Source organism: Synchiropus splendidus, chromosome 3 (genome assembly GCF_027744825.2).
Source record: "Synchiropus splendidus isolate RoL2022-P1 chromosome 3, RoL_Sspl_1.0, whole genome shotgun sequence".
NCBI classification, from domain to species: Eukaryota; Metazoa; Chordata; class Actinopteri; order Syngnathiformes; family Callionymidae; genus Synchiropus; species Synchiropus splendidus.
The window spans coordinates 12,688,918-12,708,047 of record NC_071336.1 but is presented as its reverse complement, the minus strand read 5'-3'; the positions used below and the strand labels follow the sequence as shown (position 1 = coordinate 12,708,047).

Below are 19,130 nucleotides of genomic sequence, written 5' to 3'. Positions count from 1 at the left end.
GGTGGCATGGGCAATGCTGACCGCAAACATCGCCATGTTTTCACTGCACACCAGTGAAGTCATCTTAAGTCACTGTCCTCATGAGCTCTTACCAATACACTAGCTCTTACAGGAAGATGCAACATTTTCTTTCTTTCTCTTTTTTTGTTGGCTTCACAGCACCAAGGTCAAAGGTCTGACCTCTGGGCAATTGTGAGTGTGGAGTTTGTATGATCCGGATGCCCCCTGGACGCCTCCCTGGGGAGGTGTTCCGGGCATGTCCTACCGGGAGGAGACCCCGGGGAAGACCCAGGACTCGCTGGAGAGATTATGTCTCTGGTCTGGCCTGGGAACGCCTCGGGATCCCCCGGGAAGAGCTGGAGGAGGTTTGTGCGGACCAGGAAGTGACAGAGAGAGAGAGAGAGAGAGAGAGAGAGAGTTTGTATGCTCTCTCTGTCCTCGATTTGTGTTTCTTCAGACTCATGTCAACTGCCTCGATTTTTGCATCCACCCTCCTAGTCGTCAGTTTGGAAAAGTGGAGGGGACAAGATCAATTGGAAAAACTGACTTTTGACAGGTGGTGGGGACGATGGTCATAATGTTCTTACTTCCTTCGTGCACTTACAGTACAGGCCAAAAGTTTAGACCAGGGGTGGCCAACCAGTCAGAGGCTAAGAGCCACATTGTTTTACTGTGTTGCTGAAAAGAGCCACATCCTACAAATATGTACAGTTGCTCATGTGACTGAGCAGAAGTATAGCGGTTAAAGCACATCCCTGTCTGTTACAAGACTGCTGGTTTGTGTTCGGTGTATGTCTCTTGTGATTGTATTTTTTAAATTCATACATTTTACCATGGTCCTCCTCGAAATTTCAGGCGCCGTAGATAGAAATGTGTGCGCGATTTATTTGACATTTTAAAATTTTTTTTTACATGGCTCATGCCACCAATAACATCGCCCCGGTCTATATGTGTGAGCGATGCTGCAGACTGGAGCGTCTCATCTTTGCTCCACTGAATTAAACGGACTTCACGACGATGAGTTGAAGTCATGCAAATCGTGTTGGTCGTGGATCTGATGAACCTAATCTTAGGACTGTGACTCACATTGGCACTGAATGTGCCCTTCAGCTTGTTTATGTTTCAAAGTTAAAAGCAAGTCAAAGTCTTTGAATTCAATTTTCTTTATTTTTATGACAGTGTAAATACATTGTAGATTCTCACTGAAAAGCATCAAAATTATGAATGAAGACATAAAAGTATCTAGAAAACACTCAAAACATTTTATTTATGTTTAATATTTTAGATTCTTCAAAACAGCCAAATGTTTTGCCAAAACACTACATCATGAAGGTCAATAAGAAGGCCACGCATTTGCAGCGCTGCCAACCAAGAAAACAGTGGCTACTCTGAGTAGTTTAAAATATGAAACATCCAATGTTTTGGCCTTACTTCAACCACTCTCTTGGAATGTTACGCAACATTTTACTCTATTTGAACCTATGTGACTTCTCTGTCACCATTGGAGGCAAAAGTCCACTCGAAAATAGGTGAAGAAGTGGTATCAAATTCACTGGACTTGTACACTATGCAGTGAAGTGTGTATAATATTTCTTTCCCATCGGGGTACAATTATTTTGCACAGAATTAAAGTGAGTACAGTGTATGATGAATTGTTTATCAAGTTAATATTCAAAAACTCAAATGGTGAAACAGATCTGTCCCAGTGTGCAACTGGCTCTCTGCTGTATCCAGAAGATAAGCAGTCACAACTGGAACCCTGCAGTTTTACTGCTTCTACTGCATGGTACTCTGTACTTTTGTCTGTTCTCTTTGTTTGTGTAGGAAAGATCTCAGCGAGCTCTTATCTGTTCCAAACCATATTTTCCTCTGTGATCAGAGTGGTCCATGTTCAGTGACTTATTAAACCAAACTAAATAAAGGGCAGCCGTTTCAGATTAAGAATGACTGATGCTGTCAATCATTTTTTTAAATTCGAGGCTTGCAGTGGTATCTGGAAATTACAGTGGTAGCATGCAAACAATGACAGAAGGGGGAGGAATAAGTAACTGAACCCTCTGCCTAAGGAGACTTAAAGAGCAATTGAAACCAATTTTTACCAAACAATTTAAGTCAAGTGTGTGACTGATGAGTGGCTTAAAGCTGCCCTGCCCACTATAAAACACACACCTGGTAAGAATTGTCTTCATGAGAAGCATTGTCTGATGTGCACCATGGTTCGCTCAAAAGAGCTGCCTGAAGACCTGCGATCGAGAATTGTTTATTTGTATAAAGCTGGGAAAAGATACAAAACCATCTCTAAAGGTCTGGATGTTCATCCATCGACAGTCAGAGAAGTTGTCTACAAATGGAGAGAGTCTGTCACTGTTGCTTCTCTCCCAAGGAGTGGCCGTCCACCAAAGATGGCGCCAAGAGTTCAGCGCAGAATAGGTAAAAAAGAAGCCTGGAGTGTCTGCTAAAGACTTACAGAAATCACTGGCACAGTCCAATGTCTCTGTGCACACATCAACTGTATGTAAAACAATGGCCAAGAATGGTGTTCATGGGAGGACTCCACAGAGGAAGCCACTGCTGTCTAAATAAAACATTGTTGCTCATTTAATGTTTGCAAAAAGGCACTTGGACACTCCACAGAAGTTTTGGCAAAACATTTTGTGGACTGATGAAACCAAAGTGGAACACACAACGTCATGTGTGGAGGAAAAATGGAACAGCTCACCATAAACATAAACACCTCATCGTCACCATCATGGTTTGGGCCTAAAATCATTAATGGAAAAATGAATTCAAAAGTTTATCTGGATGTTTTGCAGGAAAACCTGAGGCTGTCTGTCAGACAGTTGAAGCAAAAAAGAGGATGGATGCTGCAACAAGACAATGATCCAAAACACAGAAGTAAATCAACTTCAGAATGGTTTCAGGAGAACAAAATACACGTTGTGGAGTGGCCAAGTCCAGACTTGAACCCCGTTGAGATGCTGTGGCATGACCTCAAGACAACGATTCATGCCACACATCCCAGGAATCTGACTGAACTGCAGCAGTTTTGTAAAGAAGAATGGGCCAAGATTAGTCCTGATCGACGTGCAGTTACTTATTCCTCCCCCGTCTGTTTTGCATGCTATAATCATTACAATATGAAAACCTATAAATGTTTGGGTGGTTTTAGTTAAAGCAGACACTGTGTTTTTTCATCTGTGTGATTTTGACAAAGATCAGATCACATTTGTTGGTGATTTTATGCAGAAATGTGACAAATTCCAAAAGGTTCAGATACTTTTTCATACCGCTGTAAGTTCAGACGACACGATTGCATACGTCAGAACAGTCCATCAGCTACAACTGAGAAAAGGATCAGTGAGTCGGAACAATTTGACAATGGGATTTGATGCCAAAGAAAAGCAAGCGAGCGCTGCATCAGTCCTGGTTGGCCTCTGCAGACACGAGGCGTCCATCTGGCTTTTAAGTGTTGCTAAACACTTTCCTGATGCTGCTCCTTCATCCCAGGATTAAACCTCTGATGACTAAGCAGACACATAATGAAAGTGGAAGTGACACAGCAGCTGCTTTACTCTCCCAGTAATCCCAGGCCGGTCCAAACCCCTGACTGGAACCCTTTGTTCTCCTCCGCGGATCACAGCGACTCCGGCTCTTTCTAGCCGGCGCTTTGGTGAAGATTTACTGTCAGAGATCACAATCTGACAGCAGGAGACTTTTCTAGTTCAGTCGCGTCGGCCATCATTTTGGATTACGGGGCGGATTAGCAAACAGCAGAGGCTGGAGGAGACCTTTCTTGTCAGACGTTTGATTGTCAGATCTAGAATAACCAAAACGCTTGTCAAGCAGCTCACACCCCTGCTGCTGCATTTTATGGACTAGAAGCCGCTACCTTTGTCTCGCGGTCTGAACCCTGTGGCTTATACAACGATGCAGCTAATATATGGATTTTTGCTAGAGATGCTCCAATCGGTCAACCACATTATAAAAGTCTGATATCATCTGTGAATGCCGATCACCACCTGTCAATGCCAATCACATGTGACAGCCAGCACTCTGATGAAGCACTGCCCACGGTTTGTGATGCGTCCGGTCCTCCTTCCCTCCCTGCCGACTCGCCGATCACTTGGCAACAGCATGTCTACTGCCGAGGTCTTTTTCAGTCTGTCACGTAAAGTCTGAGCGTGACATTCGGAACGCTAACCAGCCCTCCTCAGGTGTCGTTTAAAGACAGAATCGAGCACATCTGCTGCTGTTTTGTGTGTGTGTGAAAGTTTAGCAAACGTCTGGAGTGGGAACTTTCATAAAAGCTGCTTCCTGTCTCTCGGAGCGTCCCTCATTTTTACAGTCTAAAGAGCGTCATGCTGGCAACAATGCTGAGCATCATCCCCACATCAAACCGATGACATCACGGGCGTTTTATTTACCTTTAAAGCGCTCAAATTGCGCTGTTTTCGCCAGCGTGTCCGCAGCTCTGCCAACAGAGACGAACTACTGGAGGGTGAAAACAGCGCTTTCTGAACACTTTAAATGTAAATGGGAGGAGTTCATGATTCAAGTTCAGAACATTGCCGAGGTTGTTGCATGAGTCAGTCTCATCATGCTGGACCCCGGTTTCAAAACTAGAATTGGACGATCACTAGTGATCCTTATGCATTTTCTGTGGCACAGACAGCACCCGCAGCTTATATAGACCGGTGCGGCTTATGTAAGAAAAGATCTATTTTCCTTCTTAAATTTCATGGGTGTGGCTAATATTCCGGTTGGTGAGCGAGAGGATGGTCGGCATGTCTTCAGGTGATGTGGCCTGTGTCTGCTGGAGTTGTGACATTTGGAGCAAGGCATTGCTGCTAGTTTCTCAATCGATTGAATTTTCACAAAGTGAAGGCGCAGTGAAAGAGAGTGTCAAAAGCAATGCCACTTTCCCCTGTCTTGGACCTCATGAGCTTTGGATCATCACGAGAGGAAGATGCCGGTGGTTGGACCCTCAGGTATTTAGCCATTCACCAGAGACTTGAAGTGGAGCTACTCTGTCTTCACTCCAACATCTAGTTAGGTTCCTCCTGACGGCGCTGAATACCGTTTATCAGTCAAGACTGAAGGTGATGTCCAGAGTGTGCTCCAACCTCAATAAACACTGGTCCAAAACATGAAGTGATGTGTACAGAAACTTTACAGAAGCAAAGTGTTATCAGCACCGCGAGCCAGGATACAAACCTGCTGTGACCTAAATTCCTCGACATATCTGCGGGGACTCCGACGCACCACAGGTTGGTCTTATCTGTATCACTGCTGCTGCAGACGCTTCAGCCAGATGCTTCCTATCAAGTGTTTGTGAAACAAAGGTAAACGATTCAGGCGGTTTACATTTACTATCGTTGCCAGTTTGGTATCAAAGATTGTGTTATCAGAGGAGCTCCGGAGACAAAGAAGCCTGATATGAAAGGGGGTCGGTGGAAGCACGTCTCTGGAGACGTATTAGCATTGTAAATGTGCCGTCTAAAATGATTTCTTTATCTACTGTGAGGCATCAAAATCCAGCACAAAGGCAGGTCCAGATCTGGGGGCGTGCGCGACCCTTGATCAGATTTTAAACTGCATTGCCACAAACTCTCTCGAAAAACTTTTCTTTTCTTTATGTTCCTTGTTTATGCACTAATGAAATATCACCTTCCTCCCCTGCCACTCTTTTTCCTTCAGAAGTATTTTGGTGTGGACTTATGCAGCTCTGCTACACTGGTACATGGAAACAGTTTTATTTGTAAGGAAACTTTCATTTCAGCCGTTCAGTAGCGGTTCTCTTATGAGGTTCAAAAAATGTCAAGGGAAACAGTCGGCCACCCACACATTCCCCTTGTCATATCTGACCCTGTTTGAAACATTTTTGGAGACCCATCCCCTGCTGTCTGCACCACGCCATCCACATTTTAGTTGCTACAAAGCATGTGAAGAGACATTCTCACACTCAGGGACCTTACAATCTAAGGTTCAAAAGCAGTTCTCTTAAATATTTTTGTTGTGGTAATGTGTTAAGAAAAGTGTGAGGCCGTGTTGAATGTGTCTAACTTATTAATTGAAGTCTGTCTGAGACGTTGGTTTTTACAAGAGCAGTCTGTTTTCAATAACAAACCTTTGGTTTTACAGCAAATGTGGTGCTCTGCTTAAAAAAATGAAATTGTAAAAGTACGCTTCAGTGTCTGAACAGTCAAACAGTACGTGCTGATGATGAAATATTCATATCCGTTGGTCACATCTGTCCATTGCAGCTCCACCAGCTCTGTCTTGTAAAAGAGAGGATCAGTCATTGTTGTGGTGGTTATACAGCTTCTCCCAGATGTGCAAATAAGTCAATTACCTCCCGCTCAGACATGAAAAAGCTCGCAAATAGACACAAACTCAAAGCCCCCGTTTCATCACTGCAACAATTTAGGCGTTTCATCCGCCTCCCTTTCTCGGACACACCATCATAATAAACCCTGCACACCAACGCAGGCTGGACAAACAAAGTTTGAGAAAGATGAAACTGAGCGCCGTACGTTGGACCATGAACTTCCACTGCTGTGACGATAATAAGTAAGAGCCTTCTGCTGAGCTGCCTGTGGTCAATAACAAACTCTCCAAGAAGAGATGGTGATAACGCCTCTAACTCTGGTGGGAGATGCTGGCGGAGCCCGGAGGGTCACGGTTCTCCACACACAGAAGCGCAGCTTCCTTTTGTAGCCTCCACTGATCCTTCACTTTGTTTTGCCTCTCGCTAATTAGCGATGACTCATGCAGGAAAATAATTCTTTCAGAGGCTGAAAAGTCAATTTAAACCTTCATCACGGATCCTTTGCCTCACCAGAAAGTTGGTGAAGAAAGATTGATCTGTGCATTCCTGAAAACATTCTGTGGCTGAAGGTGGCGAAGGTTGTTTTAGGTGGTTTTCTGTAAACATATCTGCAGAACAGACGAGTTGATCCACACTTTTGTGCGTCTTTACTGTGATTTCAATAATTCCACAGGTATTACTTTTTTATGGAATATTTCTGTCCAAAGTGTGAATGACTAGTGGTGGGCTGAAGAGGCTTCATGAAGCAGTGTCATCAGTTTAACAGCCCACTAGATGGCACTCTCCGCTCAAAATCTTTGACATTGAACCATTTTACGGAAACCTAGAATCGTTTTCAAACGGAGAGCGCCACCTACAGAAATGCCGCTGCTCATTGTTGAACCAATCTAACTCTGACTCTTGCAGTGCCACGAGAATCACAGCTTCAATGTCATAGTTTTATATAGTATTTATTTTACTACAATAAACTCTTGGATGACACAGTATGAGTAGCCAGTGATGGGCTGGTGAGGCTTCATGAAACAGTGTCCTCATTTTCAGAGCACAGTCGGTGGCGCTCTTGGTGATGAGCGTTTTCATTTCATTTGGTTGTTCAAATCCAAAGACCAGAGAGTGCCATCTAGTGGTCTCTGTTTATGCAGTGAACCTTGTCCTTCATTTCGTTCTGGAGCATCTGGACTGCCCAGGAACCTATGCCAGGATCCTGTTTGTAGACTTCAGCTAGGTAGTAGATGGATTACAGACTTCCTGATCAACACGAGTCAGCGTGTGCAGCTCAGGACGACTGTCTCCGACACTCCTCAGAGCTGTGTTCTCTCTCCATGGCTCTTCACTCTGTACACTAACTGCTGCACCTCCAGCCACGGGTCCGTAAAGCTGATCAAGTTTACGGATGACACCACCATCATCGGGCTCATCTCAGATGGAGATGAGTCGGCTTACAGGAGGGAGGTGAAGCGGCCGGTGTCCTGGTGCAGCCACAACAACCAGGAGCTCAACGCCCAGAAGACAGTGGAGACGGTCATAGACTTCAGGAGAGTAACAGTTTCTATGTCCCCTCTCATGTTGGCTGGTTTACCTATTCCTATTGTGGACTCCTTCTGCTACCTAGGAACCACCTCCAGGGACAAGTGCAGACTGCAGCGCATTGTACGTTCTGCTGAGAAGGTGATCGGTGGCAGCCTGCCACCTCTTCAGGACCTGTATGCCTCTAGGACCCAGAGACGTGCAGGTCGGATCAGAGCCGACCCTTCTCACCCTGGACATGGACTGTTTGTTCCTCTTCCCTCTGGCAGGAGGCTACGGTCCATCCAGACCAGAACCTCCCGTCACAGGAACAGCTTCTTCCCCTCGGCAAGTCAGACTGTTGAATTCGTGAACAGCCTTGTTGTTATTCTATTTATTTAATTTTATTTAAAAAAATGATATAATTTTTTTAAACATTTTTGTCAGCACTTTCCTAGTTAGTGGACCCCTGACCATGGCAATAAATTTGATTCTGATTCTGATTCTGAAAAAGTATAGATACTGAGACTGATTCCGTCTTTGTGATGGTTGAGAATAAGAACAGGTTACAGGGGATCAGATGAGTGATGGAGTTTTCAGACATTGCCGTGCAGATTGGATGTTCATGTGCAATGAGCTGGTTATTTGAATTCGACTGAATCGACTGCAACAACTCTGAGAAAGGTCAAACAGTTTCAGCAAATATGCAAATAAAATGTATGAAAGTTAAGTGGAGTGAGAATCAGGGCAACAAGGCAACTGGCCTTTTAAAATGAAGCCCTTGAAGTGCGTGAAAAAAAACAAACAAGTTTTTCATCCAACGTATTCACCAGTTCACAACAGTGGATGACATGGATGGAAATATGTACAGAAAACATTGACATGAAAAGATGAGACCTGAGACACTTCTGGTGAAGGACCAGGATGAACTAGTCTAGGAGACTGTTGATGTGTGTGTGCTCTCAGAAGATGAAGGGGGTCACAGCCTGCTTCATGAAGAAGACCTCAGAGGAATCATCCAGCTGAGTCTGGCATCTGACCGACCTCTTCAAAAGGTCACTCACCGCTGACAGGAGCAATTTCGGGAAATTTGTGAGGAGTGCCTCATTAAAAATAGACAGCGTTATACAGTGACAATTCCACAGACACAAGAAGTGTGACCCTCTTCATCCAATAGAGTTTCAAGAGGAAGACCATGATGATGGTAATCAGCTGGGTGACCTCTCACAAAGGTCAGCAAAACGTTTTGGAAACTTGCTGCTGTTGGCAGGAGAAGCTCAGTGTTGGAGGCCAAAATGGCTGAGTCATCTCTTTCCAGAAATATCATCACACACTTCGGCAGAGCTGCAAAAGATTCAAGGATGCTCTTGATGCTGAATTTGGGGGAACAGAATCCAGGCTGCTGTCAAACACAACTCAACACTGAGGGAAGTGAAGGCAACGCCACACTGAGAGGCACTTCCACTCAGTGATGCTGACAAGGCTGGACATGAAGGAGGCCAGATTCAGATTCTGCCTTGTCCGTCTCTCTTCAAGATTCAAGAGAAGTGTGAGCAGAAAGAGTGGCACACCAACACCTGACGGAATCCAGCGCTGAATCAACAGTTTTGTTTCTTATCTCCACAAATACATAAGAACAGCGTACATGCTCCTGAAGGTTTACAGTAATTACCCTCTTTAATCTGAAACAAAAGGGGTGTGAAAATGTCATTCAGGGTCACAAGATATTAGCTGGGCTCAGAACACCCCAGACTATCGCCATGCTCTGATGTTCAGGGGGATTACTGCACATCTGAGGAGATTTATCTGAAAAGTGATGCTTCGCTTTGTTCAATTTTTCTGAACTGAACGCTGCCTCATGAAGTATTTAGTTTGCTGGGCTGTTAGCAGGTGGTCCATATTAAGAACAAAAAAACAATTGTGAATGCACTTTTTACACCATCTTAGTTCATGAAACACTGTCCTCACCTTCAGAGACAGCACCTTCTATACTCATTGGATTTGAACAACCATGAAAACCAACAAATAAAAAGGCACCTGTTTCATGAAGCTTCGCTGACCTCTGCTGACCTGTTGGTTGAGTGTTGCTGTGTCTACACTCGGCTCATTTATTTTCACCTCACCTCAAAGTAACTGTGAGCGTCAGCCCTATTTGGCTTCACTGGTTTTAATATTTTATGAGTGTGTTGTGACAAAACTTGCTATTCAGTGAAGGTCTCTTTTTATGATTGAATTTTCCCTTGGAAGTCCAGGGTGGCGTTGTTGATATTTAGAGCAAATGACATGTTTAAATACCAGACGGGCTTTGCCACATTTATTTGAAGTATTGACTGCATTTTGTGGTCAGCGAAATCACCCTGACTGAAGCGACTGCAACAACTCCAAGGAAGGTCAAACAGTTTCAGCAAATATGCAAATAAAATGTATGAAAGTTGAGTGGAGTGAGAATCAAGGCAACAAGCTCAGAACTTTTCCGAGGGCTCAAGAGTTCAAAATGCTTTTGAAGGCCAGAGTAAGATCCAGTTATGCTGTTGGTCATTTAAAACTCAAATCTCACTTTCCGACCACCTTTTCTGTGACACTGTCATGGTCTCACCTTCTTCACCGTCCTATTGTAATACGTCGCGTTTCATTGTCTAATGCAGTGGTCCCCAACCTTTATATCACCGCGGACTGATCTACGCTCGACCATTTGAACGCGGCCCGTGGGGTATGAAGTTGCCACATTGAACTGTCAGATAAGGCCTCTGCATGTTTGTGGGCTTGGCACCTGGGAATCACCGACCACGATAAAGCCATATTTCAAGTACGACTCCTGTTGTCCGTTAAAAATGTTCTTCTTCATGGATGTCGTGTCTCTTCACAAAGACACTTTCCAAAGACGGCTGTTTCCTACTCGTTTTGGTACCGGTAGCAGTCCCCGGCCTGGGGTCTGGGGACCACTGGTCTAACGGATGAAAGAATGTTGAACAGAGACATGAAGTGACAGGGCCGGCTTCAACAATGTCTCTGGTGGGTTGTAGCTCACTGCAGGAGCTCCTGTTTAATTATCCGCATGACATATTTGAACAGTCGTAAGCTGTCGCCAAAGTCACACACTTTGATATATCAAGCCTCAAGCTGCTATGAACCTATCAATTAAAGATTTATTGTAAGATTCATGTAAAGGTGCCGTGACACAGCTGGACGGAGGTTCATGCTTCCTTTTACATTTTTCTGATGAAAGCCAAAGAGATCTTATGTCTCTCCTTTTGGACTCAGTCATCTTACAAAACCGTAATTGATTAAAATAGACATGATATATTCAATAAGTGGCAGACATTTTTGAAAGTAGACGCAGCACAAAAGTTCCACATATATATTTTTTAAGGTGGATAAAAGAAAGATGTCAACAAAAAGGAGTAAAATTTCAAAAATGCAAAACATGAAAACATAACGAAAATATCAAAATATTGATGTAAATTAAAAATCCTCCGCAATATGAATGTTGAACACTCATGTGGCAAAAATTCCAGAGGCGTCTGAGTGTGAAAAAGGCCAGAGCCTTCTGAGCCAGGCAGAGCTCAGTGAGAGTGTCAAGGCATATCTGTTTGGTCACTGGACACTTCAGGTATTTGAATTTGTGAGATTCAAGAGGTCACAGCTGATTTCACTGTCCTACATTCCTTGGTCAGTTGGCTGGTTTCAAATCCAAACCCATCTGACCTGCTATGAGTGTTCCTCAACTTGGAAAGACTCTCAGGGAAGTTTGAAGGCAACTGGTTTAGCAAGTGGTGAGGAAAGTACACTGAACAGTCACGATGAATCGGCTGGACGGACAACTAAATGTGACAAGAATAGATTATAAAATCTTAAAAAAAAAAGTTAATTCTTCTACTTTACTTAGTCATTGAATACATTTCACTTGGGGCTCAATCATCAAATAAAGTCAGAGCCAACACTGCCTATATTATTGTCAATATCAACATGTTCCACAGCCTTTGGTATTCGCTGATGGGAATCTTTGACATGCTCCACCCTTGAAGCCGCTGTAGTGATGGGTTTTGAGGCTTCATGAAACACTGTCCTCTTTTTTTAAAGCACACTAGATGTCACTCTCTGCTCTAAAATATATGGATTACAACAACCATTCCATTGGAACCACACGTCCTTTTTAAACCAAGAACACCACCTATTGTGCTCTGAAAATGAGAACATTGTTTCGTGAAGCCTCAACCAGCCCATCACTGGCCGCCTCTCATGTGGGTCTTCATTTTGTCACTTCATCACAATCCGGTTTCACTAAAAGATTTATATTAGTATTGCGATTCCCAATTGAGGTGATACAAATATCCAGATATCCAAATCCTGTTTTTCAATATCAAGGTGGACTTTTCTTGAAGCTTTGAAGCTGCAAGCTTTGAACCTCCTCGCTGGCTGATTTGTGGGCACCAAGAATCCCTAATGCTTATTGACAGTGACTACTAACCATTGCTGGTTCATCTGTGGTTGTTGCCCATGCTGTTGTCCTGCATCACTCAGTGAAATGGCTGATATGTCATTCCTGGTAGAAACCTGTCTCCAGACTGAGAGGAGTAAGTACCTTAAAGCACTTGTATTTTGGGGAAAATGAAAACATGACAGCTGGTCGTTGTTGTTTGTGAGATTTTTATGGAGGTGTCTCGTTGAAGTCTTGACAGATGGGTGTCATTTACTGAGCATCAAAATAGAATGTTGAGAATCTGGCTGTTTGCTGAGTTTTTTTTTTTTGAATTCTTTGTGTCTCCCCCAACTACCCTCATCATGTTCTTATCATCCTCCCTTTCTTATGTTAGGCACCAGCATTTCCAACATTCTTCAGTGTTCCTTGTCTTCCCTCTTTCCGTGTTCAAACAGTGACTATGGTCACATGCGGAGAGCAGCCCGACTGAGGCAATAGCTACGCTTAAGCGGCTTAGCCCAATTGTATAATACTGTCCCAAATTCACATGGAGTGGAGAGAAAACCACAGTATGAATGATTCACCCTCATAAAAAAGGGTGTCACTGTGAGCGCTCTAGTTTTTCCGCTTAAAGTTTAAAGTAGAAGAAGAATATGTGCAGTTGACAGGTAGCGAGGAGCCATTTCAGACTATTGCCTCTTCTGACTTTCATGCCTAACTCTCTCCACTTTTACCTGTTGTGTCATTCTGTCCGTAACAACTGCAAACAGGAATGGGTTAAAACCCGATCCCAGACATAATCCTACTCTCACCTTGAAGCCCCCGTCGCTCCTCACGCCTCACTAATGTCTCTGGCACAACCCTTGCATACTGGTCTTCAGTACCACACTGATTCAGCACTTCATTCGCACGCTGCAAAAGAAAGGTGTAATGTTGAGATTTTGTTGCATTTTTGAAATAGCTTACATATTTATCTCTGCGCCGTCATTGTGAATGACAGCTTCATGTCAGTCACTGACACAAAAGAGGAGTTAAACAATATAATGAGACCTTGTTCAACTATAAACGCCTCTGCAGTGATCTTGCGTTTGTCCTCCACAGAGAATTCAACGGTTAAAGAAGCAGCGGGAGTCATTATGAAAGCGCGCCCATATGGCGGGCTGGCAGAGATAATTGAAAGCTTTCACTCCTGATCCTTCACTGGTGCCGTGCGAAGACTCCAGATCAGGGTGAGGACTAAATGACATTGCGGGTTTATGACTCATCCCGCCGAGACCCACCAACTTGATACTTGGGACCAAGACGCTGAGTCACGCTGAGGTGACAGACAGAAACTTTAGTGAGAGCCTTTGTTGTTTGTTGAGCCATTCAGGTTTGGTGTTTACCAGAAAACCATTCAATACAGCAGGTATAGGAGATTACACTGGGCACTTTATAGCCCAACGAAGGCCCAATATTTGATTGAAAACGTTTTCATCCTCCGCTGAGAAGCAATCTTGGATGGGATGAAGCGCAAATATGTTCAGTTTTTTTTTTATAAAGGAATCACAACTTTTATAGTCAAACAGCTTGCTCTCTTTTCACATGCCTCTCCTGCCATTTGAATGATTTAAAAAGGCCTGATGTTTTCACTTCACAAACTCCCAATATGGAGACGGAAAGAACTCGATGGGCCATGTTCTTGCTCTGTGTTTGAGGTCCTTTAACGCTGAATTCTGTTGTAGCCCATACATCAGAAGCCAACTGGAGTAACTTGTCGCCTCAGTAGCGGTTTGCGTGAGCTCCTGCCAAGAAGTTCAGAAGCTGTCCGGGAGATTTACATTCATTTCTTCCTCCCAGTTGGAGATATTTAGTGCCGTGTGGTCTGCCTCCAGTCTCTCAAAGTCAAACAGCCTCCCATGTTTGATACACTCTGCAGCTCATTAAATTCTGTGACTTCACGGTAAAAACTTATCTCTGCTCAAACTTCAGTCACCACGGAGCTCCCTAACTCACACACACCCATACCTGAGGTACTGACTCTGAAAAGTGCATCAGCTTCACTGAACATGTCCTCAGGTGTCGTAATCCAAGGGAATGATGATGCTTTTGACAACCAGTGGTTCATATTCTCCTGCCATTTTGAGTGACATTATCATGGTATGCATAGTTTTTCCTTCATAGTACTGGATACAGGTAGTGTTGCGGGCCGTAGCTTGGAACTAGAACTCCTCTGCATGGGCACTGCTCCTCGAAAACATTGTTTCTTCACATATTTTCAACAAATCCTAAATTTCGGCATTTTCACATTTGTGGGATTCATTTCAGATGGCAAAACTGTGTTGTGCTCTATACATTATGAACAAATAGCTTATGGAAACATTTGTTTCTGTCCTCATATGGAGGTTTAATATCCACAGAAAGATCTAAAATGGGATCAAGCACGTTTCACCACATAACTGCGGGTGGTCTGTGATCTTCTCTTTGCTTTACGTTGGATCCCACTGAGGATTTCAGCTCACTATTATCTGCATAAGAGATGCAGATTCAGATCGCCAGCTTACTCCCACAGCTATCAAGCTCAAATTAACATGCAGCGGTGCTGTCCTTTTTCCTTTACAGTTCCCACTTAAATGTGTCATTGCCTTTAAAAAAGAAAAAAATCACTTCTCATTTTATTTTATTGCGACGGGGCGACAGTGTTTGGATGTCTGCTTAGCGGAGCGGAATCAAACCACCGGTTACTGAACGTTGCACCCCCTAAAGGAGAGTTATGTTTTCTGACAGTCACTCAGTTGGATTTAAGATGTAAAAGAAATGTAAACAACAAGGTGATTTGAGAATAAATAAATACATGGTAGACTTGAGGATTGGCTCAGTCGTAGTTAGAGTCTCCTCTTTGGTTGATTTTTGCACCAGCCATCGCTGCTTCATTTTCAGTGTCACAAACACGTCCACCGTTGTCACCCTTCCCTTCAAGTCTTTCCTGGGTGATCGGTGGAGCTTGCAAGGGGGTATGCAGACATTCTATCCCACCTCTTTGGAAGCAACATGTTCGTGCGCGGATAGGGTCTTTAGAATTCAGGCAAACCTCCGATTTACCATATATGGTCGCAACAGCCCCTTTAAGACAACCCCTATGTGTGTCAAAATCATCGTGTAACGATAAGGAGTAGTTGAAGCAAACCATGAAGTTTGGAACAATAACTGCGTAGGTGAATGGAACAAGTGTTGTATATTATGTTGGGTGGGAGGAAAGATCGCCCTCTGAGATGTTAAAAAGAAAGGTTTGTCATCAAACTCCGCGCCAAACACGTTGCAGCCCACAGACACGAGGTATCTGCAACTGGAGGAGGACAAGCAACACCCTTTCACTCGTGTATTACTAGCATTATCAGGGACTTACAACAATGTGGCATTATGCCACAGACACCCGCTTACAGCAAGTTCTGCCATCATCTTGTCATGCGGCAGGCAAAATAAAAAGCTGGGCTGTGTTGTTTCCTCAACATATATTCAGACATTTTTATTGAATGTATTAAATATGACAATTATCTGGTGGTTCTATGTTAACTGTCAATTGTGGTTTCAGCGTTTTGCCACTAGATTTTGTGTGTCAGATGGTCAGAGCTGTGCGGAAATTTAAGCGCCTTCCTAAGCACAAGTACAAGTGGATCAATACCATGGCGAGGAATGGTTCTCAATATGCTGATATATGTGCACATGCCTGGTTGATGAATGAGCACCCTAGTGTTCTAAAGGTTCCTCTAAGCACATAGATTTGACCCCTTCCATGTGTGCTACAGAAAAGGCAGCGCTCCTTGGCTGCTACCCTTCTCCACACATGAATTCACTGGATTTTAAAGAGACTTATTGATGAGGTGCCGGTCATGAATATGGACCAAACTGCTGTGATCTTAGCAAAAACCTTTCATGTCTTTGAAGCAGCAGATGGCACAGATAGTAGTGTTTAAAGTACAGTACAGAATTGATGTAATGTAGTTAATAGTAATACAACCAACATACATTTGAACAGGACTACAGCATAACTGTCTTAGCTTGGCATGGAGCGTTGATCTCCTGGACCTCATGTGGTCTGGAACACAGAAAAAACACGCCTTTGAGTGATTGTGGATCCATCTGGAGTATGTTTTAACATAGACTGAGGAAACAGTGAAGCAGTCTGCACTGTGATACCCAGGCACTCAGGTAATAGACTGAGGTTAACCACTATCTTCGCCTCACGCAGCCTGACCTCACAGCAAAGGTACAAGCAATGAGATAAAGGAGATGTCTGTTGTTCAATGTCTTGTTCTCATTACTCTGAACTGTATTCAAGGTTTGTTTCAAGACATCACTCCAAAATACTCCTTATTGTGGTGGGATTCATGCCCAATAGCAGCGTTGCCAAATCGAATGAAAAAGCTGAGTCCTGCCAGGTAAGGCCACTAGGTCCATTCATAACAAATGTACAAGACACATGATAACGGGAAAGCGCGACTTTATGTGGTGGTAAACCTGAAAAAAAGGATGTTTGCTTCCCTGCATGACTCAGAATCCTCCATATCTGACATTTCTGTCATAAGCAGGGTCACTCCAGTAGAAAGAGGCAACAACATATTAAGGTCAGAGGAGAACAGGGTGGGCGTCGCAGCCATGGCCATCTATGTAACTCACAGAGAATGTTGTTTTTGTTATCTTGGCTGAAATGCTCACAGGTGGCCTTTTGCAGAATATAGCTTTCTTTGATTGGCTGCAGAGATAAGAGTGAAGCAAAATGTCACGATGTGTATGTGTGTGTGTGTGTGTTGATCCTCACTTGTGGGCACCAATTCCTGACAAAACACAATCCTTGTGAGGGACCATTTGGCTGGACAACACAAATCCAAGCCTCAGTTTGAGGATGAAGACATCAAAATAACTGGGTCATTATCACTGGGTTTCAGTTTGGTCTTCAGCCATTTGTTTAGGATGGTTCGTTTAAGGGTGAGAGGCTGGGGGAAGGGTTATGGTGCGTCTGCGGGAGGATGAAAACCAATTAAAACGTGCTCATGTAACTGATGCAAACCATGTCTTCAGTAACCAGTAACCTGGCCGTTCTCTGCCTCTCACCCCAAATAGTGTCTGAAAGTATAACACAGTTGAAAAAATACTGGACACGTGCTGGGACTCCACTGACATGTTGCATGTCGCGAAGATGTTGATGTACTGAAAGATTACTGCTTCTTGAGTGTTCACTAATTTGGGCTGTGACCCTGTGATATACCATGCTGACCTCTAATTAAGAAACCTCTATATTTTGTAGTGGTAGAATCCACCATTAGGTCAGAGGGCAAAGGTCACATCAAAGACTTTGTTTTCTCATGACCTACAATGATACTGTGATGGACACAAAGTGTCAATTAGTGTCAGGAAAGAACACTGTGCACGTGTTTGTGTGCGTGTGTGTGTGTGTGCGTGCGTAAACGTGTGTGTGTGTCTTCTTGTGCTCCTATCCGTACAAGGACCCATGTGTGTTTTAACCAACAGAGTGAGGATATTTTTGTCCCATTTCTCACTTCTTCAAACCTAGTTTGAGGATTAAAACTTCACAAATAAATAAATAAATAAATAAATGTTATTATAATTAGGTTTAAGTTTGCTTCAGAGCAGGTCTGTGCACCGACAGGTCTGGTGTTGAAGCCAAAAAAAAGCGCACCCATCGAAAAAATTAATAGCTGATTTGCATATGACTTTGTAGCGGCACAGTTGTTAGAGCATAGCCTTGTCTCGCACATTTTACAGTGAGCCAGTTTGAAATCTTAAGGCCAATAACAAGGCAATTTACTGAGTTTTTCACAACCAACCATCAAACCAGAGTAAGATTTTTTTCTCAACAATATAAAAATGAAGTAGAAAATATGGATTCAGGCGGAAGGAAAAGGGGTCCCAGGTTAGGAGTACTGCTTCATGCCATTTGTTTTGGATGGTTTAGTTTAGGGTAAGAGGCTCGGGAAAGCATTATGTTGATGAGTGTCCAACATGTGAGTGTGTGTGTGTCCGCACGCGATCATAGTTTATCCTTACTTGTGGGCAGCTTTTGTGGGGACTTCAAAATAAGTAGGATATAGTAAAAAGCTTTAAGTTTACGGTTTAAGTGCTGGTTAGTGTTAGCCATTTGTTTTGGATGGTTAGGTTTAGGGTGAGAGGCTAGAGAAAGCATGAAACTCAACAGAGAATCCTCCAAAAGTCTGAACAAGGACAGAAATACGGGACTGTGTGTGTCTGTGTGGCGCACCCTAAGATGCATGTTTGTCTGTAAACATTGTGTTACCAACTGGCGCTTCCTGTTGCAGGGGTGACCCTGCGTTTATCATGTGGGCTGATCATGAACACAAACACAGCTCTGTGGATTCAACATTTCATATCCAGAGCAAAGTTAGCCATAATGATTATCAAATATGAGCTCCACAGTCACGTATGTGTGTATATCTGCACATTACTGCCATTATTCCGTAATTTGGGTCCACTAAAATGCAACTTGCTTGTATCGCTATATTGGCAAATCAAGTATAGCATCATCCCCTAAATGTTCACTTCATCTCATGCGGTTGTACAGGAAATAATCCACTCGTTTACTTCTGTAATACACTAACTCTTTAAAAAAGTTATTTGTAATTGTAATTTGTAAGAAGAACTAGCATAGGCATGAAGGGTAAACAGTTTTCATTTGCATGAAAAGTGAGTGAGTTGAGTGAGAAGACAAAAGTGTAACCATGGGACAAAATATTGGAGCAGTAAAAGATCGGAGTAAAACCAAAAAACAGACCTCAATTTCAAATATCTCTTAAAAATGCAGGGCTACACGTTAACTAGTGTGGCACATCTGTGTGCTTATCACGGAAAGATCCCAAAAAA

General features: G+C 43.4%; 1 long non-coding RNA gene across 1 annotated transcript in view; it reads right to left on the bottom strand.

Annotated features, from left to right (window-relative positions):
- Nucleotides 1–1,010: 1,010 nt before the first annotated feature.
- LOC128756278 (uncharacterized) overlaps nt 1,011–19,130 on the bottom strand; it is a 31,366-nt gene continuing 13,246 nt past the window's right edge. The window contains exons 3-4 of the long non-coding RNA XR_008414210.1: nt 16,260–16,329; nt 1,011–13,166 (exon numbers count right to left, since the gene is read on the bottom strand). This is a non-coding gene — a long non-coding RNA (uncharacterized LOC128756278). The remainder of the gene's footprint in view (nt 13,167–16,259; nt 16,330–19,130) is intronic.